Source organism: Elephas maximus, chromosome 8 (genome assembly GCF_024166365.1).
Source record: "Elephas maximus indicus isolate mEleMax1 chromosome 8, mEleMax1 primary haplotype, whole genome shotgun sequence".
Taxonomy (NCBI): Eukaryota; Metazoa; Chordata; class Mammalia; order Proboscidea; family Elephantidae; genus Elephas; species Elephas maximus.
Genome location: NC_064826.1, coordinates 98,211,178 through 98,224,717, shown reverse-complemented (window position 1 = coordinate 98,224,717; position 13,540 = coordinate 98,211,178). Strand labels below are relative to the sequence as shown.

The 13,540-nt window shown below is 40.6% G+C and overlaps 1 protein-coding gene across 2 annotated transcripts in view; it reads left to right on the top strand.

The window, feature by feature from the left end:
- The window catches only part of AOAH (acyloxyacyl hydrolase), a 257,138-nt gene that overhangs the window by 185,163 nt on the left and 58,435 nt on the right, over positions 1 to 13,540 (top strand). The gene's annotated exons all lie outside the window — the stretch shown is intronic.

Below are 13,540 nucleotides of genomic sequence, written 5' to 3'. Positions count from 1 at the left end.
TATGTTGGTCTCAGCCTCCCATGTGGAGTCAGAGTCAGTGCATTGCCACCAGATTTTGATGAAACGTCTGATTGATAAACTGTGGTCTGCAGTGACTTTCCAAATAATGTCTTATGACACCAGGATGCAGAGATGGCAAACACTTAGTGAGTGTGTGGCCACTCCTTCTTCCTAAGCCTGGGGAAGATACGACTTATCGGCCTTGGCTCTCTTGTCTGCTACACCCAGATTCCCGCAGCAACTCTCACAACACAGCATGTCTGACAATCAGCAGCAGATTAGACTTGGCATGTGGAGCGAGCCCTATTTGCCATCCCTGTGCCATCTCTAATTAATGAAAGAGTGTTGAGGAAGTTCCCAAGAAGCATGAATTTTAACGAAATATATTAACTAAAAATAATGTATTTCTTATAATAAATATTCTGCACAGAATAAAATGTTCTACTGGTCTAAAAACAATGCATAGATTTTTTTTTTTACAGAATAGTTGTTAGTTGCCATCAAGTTGATTCCAACTCATGGCGACACCATGTGTTACAGATTAAAACTGCTTCATAGGGTTTTCTTGGCTGTAATCTTAACAGAAGCACATCACCAGGCCTGTCTTTTGTGGTACCGCTGGGTGGATTCGAACCACCAACCTTTATGTTAGCAGCCAAGTACAAACCTTTTGCACCACTCATTAACTGAGCTAGTACCATGTGCACACTTATACAATGGCAAAAACACTTTATGTATAATATTTCAGTTAATCCTTTCAACAGCACTGTAAGGCAAGTTCATTACAATTCTTCAATTCTAAGATGCCATTGATTGTAATAGCTTTGGGAACTGCTGAGGGAGGGAAAATGAAGGAAAAATTACAATGTACACATTGATTGCGGGATTCAATACAATAGCAAAAGATACTTGTTAAACTGAGAAATTATATTCCCACTGTTACGGATGAGAAAATGGGGTCATAGAATGGTCAAGAGCCTTGTCCCAGCTCACAGAGATAGTAGGTTGCAGAGCCAGACTTTGTACCCAGGTCTGTCTGACTTCATTCACAGACACCAACATAGATGATACAGTCACTGCTCCATGATCCGAGATGATCTACGGGAATACATCAAACTCACATCTTTGCATATGAACTAAGCCAAAAGTTTAATGCAAAGTTAAAGCCTAGTCTGGATGAAACCATCAAAAATACAGCGTGCACATCAGGCCCTTTGCTTGCACATTCTCTTTTCCTTCAGTGAGAAACTCAAACAACTTCAAAGCTATTAAAGGGTCTCTGTCAAAAAACAAAGAACAAACAAAAATGCATATGTTATGCAGCTATAGACAATGATAGGGTTCTTGGGTGGTGCAGACAATTCACACTCCATTACTAACCTAAAGGTTGGCCGTTCAAAGCCACCCTGCAGTACCATGGAAGAAAGGCCTGGTGATCTACTTCCATAAAGATTACAGGCAAGAAAACCCTGTGGAGCACAGTTCTACTCTGTAACACATAGGGCTGCCTCGAGTCGGAATCAACTCAATGGCAATGGGTATTGGGTACAGACAATGATGGTTAAAAATCTATATATTCTTATTTGGAAAGACTTACAAAATACTGCTAAAAGAAAAAAAATCAGGATACAAAATTGGGCAAAATAGTTTGGTTTCTATCATGTGGGGAAAAAAATGAAACAGCTTGTAGACAGAAAGAAAGATTAATAGAAAATTCACCAACATATAGTCACTATGCTTGGTAAGGTTATGGGTGATTATTTTCATTCTTTTTACCTTTCTGTTTCTCGAAGTTGTTATTTTTATATGAAAATAACCTTAATAATTAATAATAATTTAAAAAGAAAGAGTCTAGAAACAGTAAAGGATTTGCCCGAGGTGACAGAGCCGGATATATCTGTTTAGGGCAAGGTGATAAGCAACAGAATTCTGCCAGAAACTGCCGCTGTAAGATGTTCTCTCCACATGCCCATAATGCCAGCATTTTTCTCCATAAGACCCAGACACGTCAAGTCAACATCGTTTCTCTACCCACCGTGGGTGCAGCAATCTTTTGTAAAATCAAAAAGATCAAAGCAAGATACTCCAAAAAGTGCCTAGTACAATTGATAGGCGACAGTTCTTTTTGTGATAGGCTGTCTCGACAGTACTCCTTTAAAATTCAGATGGTGGAGATAAAAGCGGAACCAGGAGAGGGGAGGAGAACCGAATCATGAAAAAACACGTTTATGTCAAAATTTGATAGGAACCTGTTGCTTCTCTCAGACTTTTGTCTGATGAATAGACGTCAGGGGGAGGGAGGTTATTTCCCTCCTTTTCTTTAAATTTGCAATTCTTAAAAATGCAGAAAATGTTCACTTTGTCTAGTATAATTTCTTTGAAGATGCTCCTGGACTATTTTTCTAAAATTGTAATTCTAAAAGGATATGTTTTTAGTTTCTCATCGTTACTCATTATTCTGCTTTTATTCTCCAGCCTCTCCGCCTATCTTTTGATGCTTTTCCTTGCTATGGATTTGCTTTTGATATTATGCAGCGTGTAACCCAACTACCAGCTCTGAGTTATTTCAATTACTGCCCAAGGTTTTTATTAGATATAGGAAAAGTCAGCTTTCCACATTTTGCATATTTATGGCTACACTTATTTTTTCAGAGCCAGCAAGTGAGAAAGAGGAGAATGGGAGGCAAGAGCTGAATGGAATAGTAAACTGTTTCTTAAAAATTGTATAAGTAGGAGTTAAAGAGACAGCTCCTATTTTCACCTTGGTTTTTATGTTCGAGATCTCAAAAATTTCTGTGGCTACCTCCATAGTTAAGCCTTTGCTAGGGATTATAAGGAGTCCCAGGTGGCATGAACGCTTAAGAACTTAAGGTTGTCAGTTTGAATTCACCTACAGGTGCTCAAAAGAAAGATGTGGCAATCTACTTCCAAAAGATGACATTGAAAACCCTGTGGATCACAGTTCTACTCTGACACACAGGGGGTCATCATGAGTCAGAATCGACTCCAGAGTAATTGCTTTGGCTTTAGGTTTTTGGAAGAGGGCACTGGTGGTCCAGTGGTAGGATTCTCGCCTCCAGGCGGGAGCCCCAGGCTTGAATCAGCGGTCTGCTTCTGAAAATCAGCCAGTGAAAACCCTGTGGGTCACAATGATTCAGCCTGCAACTGATCATGGAGATGGCGCAGGGCCAGGTAGCATTTGATTCCATTGTGCATGGGGCCCCCAACTCAACTCAGGGGCAGCAAATAACATGGATTGTAAAGCATTTTAAAATACAAAAATGTAGAAGTCATCTTTATTCAGAGAATAATTACCTGGCATGGGAGTCAGGAGCCTCAAGGCTCTAGTTAAATCTACTTTACGATTAGCCAAGGAAATGGTTTGCAGTGGCTTTGATAGCTTCCAACAAGCCAAAATGGCCCGGGGTGGGTGGGCAGCCAGGCCATTAAAGGGAACAGGGTCAAACACTTGCGGAGTTGGCTGGCACCTTCCAGAATATCATCTTACTACTCAAAGATCGAAAGAGATGCCCAGAGGATGAAGAACAGAGACCTTCCTCTTCTGTGGCCTCATAAAACCTTGTCCTTTCCTTGAAGTAGAGTGGTTTTGAAATAGTCCCTGGTATTGGTTTGTGACTTGGACAAACCATTTAATTTCTCTACCTGGTTCACCTCTGTAAAATGGAGGTTGTGGTTTGGTGAGAACTGCCAAGAGCGGCCCCAGGAGCTCATTCTGGACTGCCTACATAAGAAGACAGCTTGACTGTCATATCTCCACCCCACAGACCAAGGGGAGAAGCTGCACTCAAACTCAGTGGGCTGATGGGATCTGGGCATACCTGCCTTCTTGCCTTTGGTAAAGCCAGACTTTTAAGTTTGCCCTTTCTCCAATAGTTCCAATTCCTTAAACTATGCCTCAGGATACTGTGCAGTTCATCACAAAACCTGATGCATGATTCACCCAGACGGGGCCCACCTTGCACACCAGGAATAATAACAGAATAGACCTGAACTTCATGATGCTGTCATAAGGTTGAGTGAGAAAAATGCAGTGCTTCTTCAACTTCCATCGCCAGGGGGCCACCGAAGCAGTTTGTTACTAACTCTACCTACCATCCGTATATGGTCAGTATTTTTAAAAATCAGTCACTTTTTAAGTGTTGTTGTTGTTAGTTGCTGTCAAGTCAACTCCAATTCATGGCAACCTATGTATAGCAGAATGAAACGTTGCCCTGTCCTGCATTATGTTCATGGTCACCAGCATGTTCAAGTCCATCATCACAACTACTGTGTCAGTCCATCTCACCACAGGGCCCCCTCACCCTCGCTGACCCTCCACTTCACCAAACATAATGTCCCCTTCCAGAGATTGGTCTTTCCTGATGACGTGTCCAAATCAAGTGAGTTTGTTGTGATCCATAAGATTGGCAGTGAGGAAGACATTATATTCCAAACTAGAAGAGTCTCACTTGGGAACTACAAAGAGATAGAGTCTGCACCACATAAACCTATTAGAGCTCCCCTTGGCAGGCTGTACTCTACAGCCACAGAGAGAAAATTGGTTACTTTTCAGAAGTAGGTGTGCCAAGCCTTTCTTCCTAGTTTGTCTTAGTTTGAAAGCTCCACTAAAACCTGTTCACCATGGGTGATCCTGCTGGTATTTGAAATACCAGTGACATAGCTTCCAGCATCACAGCAACATGCAAGAAACCACAGTACAACAAATGGACAGATGGGTGGTGGCTTCAAATGTTAATAGTTTTTCAAAGGAAAAAAGTTGATTTGAAAAAGTAAAAATAAGTTAAAAGATAAAAGTCGAAGATAGGAAAGCCTCTCAATACTGGTTCATCAGTTATAACAAGGAAATGCTGGTGGTGTAGTGGTTCAGAACTATGGCTGCTAACCAAAAGGTCGACAGTTCAAATCCCCACAGGAATGAATGTAAAATTTTAATAGCAGATGAAGCAGTGTGCAGGCAGAGATGAGGTATATGGGAACTCTTCACACAATTTTTCTGTAAACATATAATTGCTTGTCTTAGGCCTCTAGCGCTGCTATAACAGAAATACCACAGGTAGACGGCTTTAACAAATCAAAATTTACTTTTCTTACAGTTTAAGAGGCTAGAAGGCTCAGGGTGCCAGCCCTAGGGGGAGGCTTTCTCTCTCTGTCAGCTCTGCAGGAGAGTCTTTTTCTCCTTTCAGCATCTATGGGCTCTGCGTTTCTTGGAGATCTCCATGTTTCTTGGCTTCAGTCTTCCCCTGGGTCACACCCTCTTGTAAGGCTGTGACTCAAGATACACGCCACACTAATCCTGCCTAGTTAACATGTACAGGTTAGGATTTACAACTCATCAAAAATGGAGGATAATTACATCAGATCACAAAATGGAGGACAACCACTGGGAATCATGGCCTAACTAAGTTGACACATATTTTGAGGGGACACAATTCAATCCACAACACTGCTCTAAAAAATAAAGTTTAGGGAGGCAGAGCCAAGAAGGCGGAATAGATAGACGCTTCCGTCAAGCCCTCTTTGCAACAAAGACTCAAAAAAACAAGTGAAACGAGTATATCTGTGACAAGCTGGGAGCCCTGAGCATCAAAGGCAAGCTCAGACAATGAACTGAGGGGCATGGGGAGGAAGGGGCAGGGGGAGAAGTGGAGAGGAGTTACCGGACCTGAATCACGGGGAGTCCTCAGCACCATTCCCTGAGCAGCCTGGCGGAGGTGGGCTGGTCCTAGCATTGGGCCACGGTTTCCTCAGGGAGAAGCAGCCAGCCGCACAGCCCACTCACAACTCTGGAACCTGAAGAGAACGGTGGGCTCTCAGCAAAAGCTAAGTACTTGCGTATATTTTACCGCGCCCCACCCACCCCCAAGCTGGCTTCAGCAGCTGAATCCCTGGGCCTGAGATAGACCCTGGGGAGCACCTAGAGCCATCCTCCTGACCTTGGGGAAGGAAAAAATTTGCGACTGGGGGGAGAAGATAATTTGCTAGCTCCATTAACCAGGGGAGCCCAGGACAGAAGTGGTTCCTCTCCAGGCATAAACCGTCTGTGGACCTTGAGCACCTTTCCCTTCTGCATGGACCTATGTGGGCCTATTTCAGGAGAATAGGCCCTTATTGGCAAACTCTAACCATTTCCGCTGTGCAGTGGAGAGGTGGGTGTTTGATATCTGACTTTGCTTTGCCTATTAAGCAAGGTCCTCACCTACCCACAACAGGGACCTAAGGACTGGTAGCTCCGCTCAGGTCACCCAGCCACGCGCAACAGGGGTCCAAAGATAACCGGTACCTCTCAGTCCTTACAACCAAAAACTTTGGGTGCCCATGGTCCCTCTGCAGAACCCACCCACCAGCACGCTTTAGGGAACAGAGATGCATTTTCCTCAGAGACACTTGGGGGTCAGTTCTCAGCCTCCTGCCTTGTTCAGAGTGTGACCCCCTGCTGCAATCAGATACAGATATATACGCCAATCACGCCTGTCCCTCTAAGACTGTAGGACAGAGCCTGTACCACACACTTGATATCAGCTACCTGAAAACCTGAGCTGAATTCATACACAAAAACCGAATGGACTCCTAGACTGATATACCTGATACCAGCTCTTGCCAGCTGGGGACAGGACGCCAGAGCTCCAAAGGCAAAAATAATCAAGCTAGCTCACTCAAGCAACCCATAGGGGTGTACCAAAACAAAACAAAGCAAGCAGCAATGACACAGGAAGCAAGCATAAACTAATACGATAACTTATAGATGGCTCAGCGACAACAGTCAACATCAAGTCACATAAAGAAACAGACCATGATCACCTTAACAGGCTCTCAAAACAAAGAATCCAAAGATCTTCTAGATGAAAGTGCATTCCTGGAATTACCAGATGCAGAATACAAAAGTTTAATATACAGAACCCTTCAAGACGTCAGGAAGGAAATGAGGCAATACGCAGAACAAGCCAAGGAACACACAGATAAAGCAACTGAATAAGATTAGAAAAATCTTCCAGGAACATAAAGAAAAGATAAATAAGCTGTAAAAATCCATAGACAGACAGCAATCAGAAATTCAGAAGATTAACGATAAAATTACAGAATTAGATAACTCAGTAGAAAGTCAGAGGAGGAGAATTGAGCAAGCAGAAGCTAGAATTTCTGAACTCGAGGATAAATCACTTGGCACTGATATATTTGAAGAAAAATCAGATGAAAGAATTTTTTAAAAAATGAAGAAACCTTAAGAATCATGTGAGACTCTATCAAGAGAAATTACCTATGAGTGATTGGAGTACCAGAACAGGGAGGGTTAACAGAAAATACAGAGAAAATTTGTTGGCAGAAAACTTTCCTGATGTTGTGAAAGGTGAGAAGATATCTATCCAAGATGCTCTTCAAACTCCACATAAGGTAGATCTTAAAAGAAAGTCACCAAGACATATTATAACCAAGCTTGCCAAAACCAAAGATAAAGAGACAATTATAAGAGCAGCGAGGGATAAAAGAAAAGTCATCTACAAAGGACAACTAGTAAGAATAAGCTCAGACTACTTGGCAGAAACCATGCAGGCCAGAAGACAATGGGATGACATATTTAAAAAATTGAAGGAAAAAAATTGCCTGCCAAGAATCATATATCCATCAAAACTGTCTCTTAAATATGAAGGTGAAATTAAGACATTTCCAGATAAACACAAGTTGAGGGAATTCATAAAAACCAAACCAAAACTACAAGAAATACTAAACGGAGTTCTTTGGTTAGAAAATCAGTAACATCAGGTATCAACCCAAGACTAGAACACTGGGCAGAGCAACCAGAAGTCAACCCAGACAGAGAAATCAAAAAAAAAAAAAAAAGCAAGATTTAAAACAAAAAAAAACAGCCCAACAAAATGTAACGGCGATGTTATTATACAAAAGAAGACAACATTAAAATAATAAAGAGAGACTAAGAAATGTAATCTTACACCTTCCATATGGAGAGGAAAATACAGCGATACAAAGGAATAAAAGTTAGTTTTAAATTTAGAAAAATAGGGGTAAATAATAAGGTAACCACAGAGAAGACAAACTATCCTACTCAATGAAATAAAATACAAGGGAAAAATACAGACTCAGCAGAAACAAAATCAACAACAAATATGAGGAAAGGACAATACATAAAGAAAATCTACTCAGCACATAAAATCAAGTGGGAAAAAGAAACCGTCAGCATACCAAAAAAGACATCAAAATGATAGCACTAAATTCATACCTGTCCATAATTACCCTGAATGTAAATGGACTAAATGCACCAATAAAGAGACAGAGAGTCTCAGACTGGATAAAAAATCAAGATCCATCTATATGCTGCCTACAAAAGACACACCTTAGACTTAGAGACACGAACAAACTAAAACTCAAAGGATGGAAAAAATACATCAAGCAAACAACAATCAAAAAAGAGCAGGAGCGGCAATATTAATTTCTGACAAAATAGATGTTAAAGTTAAATCCATCAGAAAGGATAAGGAAGGACACTATATAATGATTAAAGGGACAATACACCAAGAAGATATAAAAATATTAAATATTTATACACCCAATGACAGGGCTCCAAGATACATAAAACGAACTCTATCAGCATTGAAAAGTGAAATAGACAGCTCCACAATAATAGTAGGAGACTTCAACACACCACTTTCGGTGAAGGACAGGACATCCAGAAAGAAGCTCAATAAAGACACGGAAGATCTAAATGCCACAATCAACGAACTTGACCTCGTAGACGTATACAGAACACTCCGCCCAACAGCAACCAACTATACTTTCTTTTCTAGTGCACATGGAACATTCTCTAGAATAGATCACATATTAGGTCATAAAGCAAGCCTTAGCAGAATCCAAAACACTGAAATATTACAAAGCTTCTTCTCTGACCATAAGGCCATAAAAGTGGAAATCATAGCAGGAAAAGCAGCGAAAAGAAATCAAACACTTGGAAACTGAACAATACCCTGCTCAAAAAAGATTGGGTTATAGAAGACATTAAGGATGGAATAGAGAAATTCATAGAATCCAATGAGAATGAAAACACTTCCTATCAGAACCTTTGGGACACAGCAAAAGCAGTGCTCAGAGACCAATTTATATCGATAAATGCATAGATCCAAAAAGAAGAAAGGGCCAAAATCGAAGAGTTATCCCTGCAACTTGAACAAATAGAAAGAGAGCAACAAAAGAAACCCACAGGCACCAGAAGAAAACAAATAATAAAAATTAGAGCAAAACTGAATGAAATAGAAAACAGAAAAACAATTGAAAGAATTAACAAGACCAAAAGCTGGTTTTTTGAAAAAATCAACAAAATTGATAAATCCCAGCCAAACTGACAAAAGAAAAACAGGAGAAGAAGCAAATAACCTGCATAAGAAATGAGATGGGCAATATTACAACAGACCCAACTGAAATTAAAAGAATCATATCAGATTACTATGAAAAACTATACTCAAACAAATTTGGAAACCTAGAAGAAATGGATGAATTCCTAGAAACACACTACCTACCTAAACTAACACAAACAAGAGGTAGCACAACTAAATAGACCCATAACAAAAAAAAAGAGATAGAAAAGGTAATCGAAAAACTCCCAACAAAAAAAAAGCCCTGGTCTGGACGGCTTCACTGCAGAGTTCTACCAAACTGTCAGAGAAGAGTTAACACCACTACTAGTAAAGGTATTTCAGAGCATAGAAAAGGACAGAATACTACCAAACTCATTCTATGAAGCAACCATATCTCTGATACCAAAACCAGGTAAAGACACCAGAAGAAAAGAAAATTGTAGACCTATATCCCTCATGAATGTAGATGCTAAAATCCTCACAAAATTCTAGCCGATAGAATTCAACAACATATCAAAAAAATAATTCACCATGACCAAGTGGGATTCATACCAGATATGCAGGGATGGTTCAACATTAGAAAAACAATGTAATCCACCACAAAAATAAAAGACAAGAATCACATGATTTTATCAATTGATGCAGAAAAGGCATTTGACAAAGTTCAACGCTCATTCATGATAAAAACTCTCAGCAAAATACAAATAGAAGGAAAATTCCTTGACATAATAAAGGGCATTTATACAAAGCCAACAGCCAACATCACGTAAAGGAGAGAGCCTGAAAACATTTCCATTCAGATCGGGAACCAGACAAGGATGCCCTTTATCACCACTCTTATTCAACATTGTGCTGGAAGTCCTAGCCAGAGCAATTAGGCTAGATAAAGAAATAAAGGGCATCCAGATTGGCAAGGAAGAAGTAAAAATGTCTCTGTTTGCAGATGATATGATCTTATACACAGAAAACCCAAAGGAATCCTCCAGAAAACTACTGAAACTAATAGAAGAGTTCAGCAGAGTATCGGGATATAAGATAAACATACAAAAATCAGCTGGATTCCTCTACACCAACAAAAAGAACATAGAAGAGGAAATCACCAAATCAATGCCATTTACAGTAGCCCCCAAGAAGATAAAATACTTAGGAATAAATCTTACCAGAGATGTAAAAGACTTATACAAAGAACTAAGTAAGTTCTTTGTATAAGTGTACTTAAACTACAGTACACTTATGTAGGAAACCAAAAGAGACTTACGTAAGTGGAAGAACATACCTTGCTCATGGATAGGAAGACTTAACATTATAAAAATGTCTATTCTACCAAAAGCGATCAATACATTTAATGCAATTCCGATCCAAATCCCAACGACATTCTTCAATGAGCTGGAGAAACAAATCACCAATTTCATATGGAAGGGAAAGAGGCCTCAGATAAATAAGGCATTACTGAAAAAGAAGAACAAAGTAGGAGGCCTTACTTTGCCTGATTTTAGAACCTATTATACCGCCACAGTAGTCAAAACAGCCTGGAACTGGTACAACAACAGATACATGGACCAATGGAACAGAATTTAGAATCCAGACATAAATCCATCCACATATGCGCAGCTGATATTTGACAAAGGCCCCAAAACAGTTAAATGGGGAAAAGACAGTCTCTTTAACAAATGGTGCTGGCATAACTGGATATCCATCTGCAAAAAAATGAAACAAGACCCATACCTCACTCCATGCACAAAAACTAACTGAAAATGGATCAAAGACCTAAACATAAAATCTAAAACGATAAAGATCATGGAAGAAAAAATAGGGGCAACATTAGGAGCCCTAATACATGGCATAAACAGTATACAAATCATTATAAAGAATGTAGAAGAAAAACCAGATAACTGGGAGCTCCTAAAAATCAAACACCTATGCTCATCCAAAGACTTCACCAAAAGAGTAAAAAGACAGCCTACAGACTGGGAAAAAGTTTTTAGCTATGACATTTCTGATCAGCGCCTGATCTCTAAAATCTACATGATACTGCAAAAATGCAACTGCAAAAAGACAAATAACCCAATTAAAAAATGGGCAAAGGATATGAATAAATGCTTCACTAAAGAAGACATTCAGGTAGCTAACAGATATATGAGGAAATGTTCACGATCATTAGCCATTAGAGAAATGCAGATCAAAACTGCAATGAGATTTCATCTCACTCCAACAAAAAAAAAGGCTGGCATTAATAAAAAAAAAAAACACTAAATAGTAAATGTTGGAGAGGCTGTGGAGAGATTGGAACACTTATACACTGCTCGTGGGAATGTCAAATGGTACAACCACTTTGGAAATCAATTTGGCACTTCCTTAAAAGAAATAGAACTACCATACGACCCAGCAATCCCACTCCTTGAAATATATCCTAGAGAAATAAGAGCCTTTACATGAACAGATATATGCACACCCATGTTTATTGCAGCACTGTTTACAATAGCAAAAAGATGGAAGCAACCAAGGTGCCCATCAACAGATGAATGCATAAATTATGGTATATTCACACAATGAAATACTATGCATCGTTAAAGAACAGTGAGGAATCTGTGAAACATTTCATAACATGGAGGAACCTGGAAGGCATTATGCTGAGTGAAATTAGTTGCAAAAGGACAAATATTGTATAAGACCACTATTATAAGAACTTAAGAAATAGTTTAAACTGAGAGGAAAACATTCTTTTGTGGTTACGAGAGGGGGGAGGGAGGGAGGGTGGGAGAGGGGTATTCACTAATTAGATAGTAGATAAGAACTACCTTAGGTGAAGGGAAAGACAGCACACAATACAGGGGAGGTCAGCACAATTAGACTAAACCAAAAAGCAAAGAAGTTTCCTGCATAAACTGAATGCTTCAAAGGCCAGCGTAGCAGGGGCAGGGGTCTGGGGACCATGGTTTCAGGGGACACCTAACTCAATTGGCATAATAAGAAAACATATTAAGAAAACATTCTGCATCCCCCTTTGAAGAGAGTGGCGTCTGGGGTCTTAAACGCTAGCAAGTAGCCATCTAAGATGCATCAATTGGTCTCAACCCACCTGGATCAAAGGAGAATGAAGAACACCAAGGACACAAGGCAATTACGAGCCCAAGAGACAGAAAGGGCCACATGAACCAGTGACTACATCATCCTGAGACCAGAAGAACTAGATGGTGCCTCGCTACAACCAATGACTGCCCTGACAGGGAACACAACAGAGAACCCCTGAGGGAGCAGGAGAGCAGTGGGATGCAGACCCCAAATTCTCATAAGACCAGACTTAATGGTCTGACTGAGACTGGAAGGACCCTGGTGGTCATGGCTCCCAGACCTTCTGTTGGCCCAGGACAGGAACCATGCCCAAAACCAACTCCTCAGATGTGGATTAGACTGGACAATGGGTTGGAGAGGGATGCTGGTGAGGAGTGAGCTTCTTGGATCGGGTGGACCCTTGACACTATGTTGGCATCTCCTGCCTGGAAGGGAGATGAGAGGGTGGAGGGGGTTAGAAGCTGGCAAAATGGACACGAAAAGAGAGAGTGGAGGGAGAGAGCGGGCTGTCTCATTAGGGGGAGAGTAATTGGGAGTGTGTAGCAAGGTGTGTATGGGCTTTTGTGTGAGAGACTGACTTGATTTGTAAACTTTCACTTAAACCACAATAAATATTATTATAAATAAATAAAGTTTATTAAAACCAGATAGACAGCAAACCCCAGCGCTCTTCATGGGTGCAGTACGCAGCCTGCAGAGGGACCTCTGAACAGATTTATGCACTGCAGACTCTACCTTTTTTTGACTCCCAAAGGAGACTTTCCTAGTTTGGAATATCATGCCCCTTTCACTGGCAAACTTTCCATATTGTTTTTGCAAGTTTAGCAAAACCTTTGTGTAAACACCTGTTTGGGGTTGTTTTGTTTCCAGAAATTCAAATGTGCTTAAAAAACTTTTTTTTTCTGGGGCCAATCTTCCCTCCATGCAGTGAGAGGCCTCCCCTCTCTGAGTGTGACTCACCTGACTCATCCACTTAGGGAGGAGTGGGGAGCAAGGGGACTCGCTTGAAGTACATAGGTGTGGAAAATGGAGAACGTTAGCGCTTTGGTGAAGTGTGTGAGTTTGCATCCTCAACTACCCCACCC